This window comes from Haliaeetus leucocephalus, unplaced genomic scaffold (assembly GCF_000737465.1).
Source record: "Haliaeetus leucocephalus isolate CR32 unplaced genomic scaffold, Haliaeetus_leucocephalus-4.0 Scaffold656, whole genome shotgun sequence".
NCBI lineage: Eukaryota > Metazoa > Chordata > Aves > Accipitriformes > Accipitridae > Haliaeetus > Haliaeetus leucocephalus.
Window position 1 is genome coordinate 19,874,359 of NW_010973092.1, and position 452 is coordinate 19,874,810.

Consider the following 452-nt stretch of genomic DNA (forward strand, 5'->3'; position numbering starts at 1 on the left):
GCACGGACAGTCTCCAGAGTAAAAGAAAAAACAATACTGTGGGAGGGGGAAGAAAATTCGGTAAATCGCTGCAAGAAAAGTTCTGCAAACGTGCTGTGTCAGCCAGTCCCGGTTCCCTCGGCCGTTTACTGCCGCAGGTACCGTGGCCGTAACGTGCAAAGCAGCCTTGGGGCATTAGCTGGGCTCTGATGAAAAGCGCTTTTATAACCTCAATTGTCTGTCGCAGCTGGGGACTGGAGATGGTAACACACTGTATTTGCTCCTACAGGCACTGCACGGTGAGGTACAAGCTAATCCTCGACACCAGCAGTTGTTCTGACCCCGAGCGAAGGAGAGGAAGGGAGACCCACGCCGTTTTCCCCGCCTCTTCTTCTCTTTCAGGAGGTTACCGACTTCATCGTCACCCGGCCGCTCCCGGGGCAGCCTGCCCGGCCCCGCCACCTCTCCCCGGG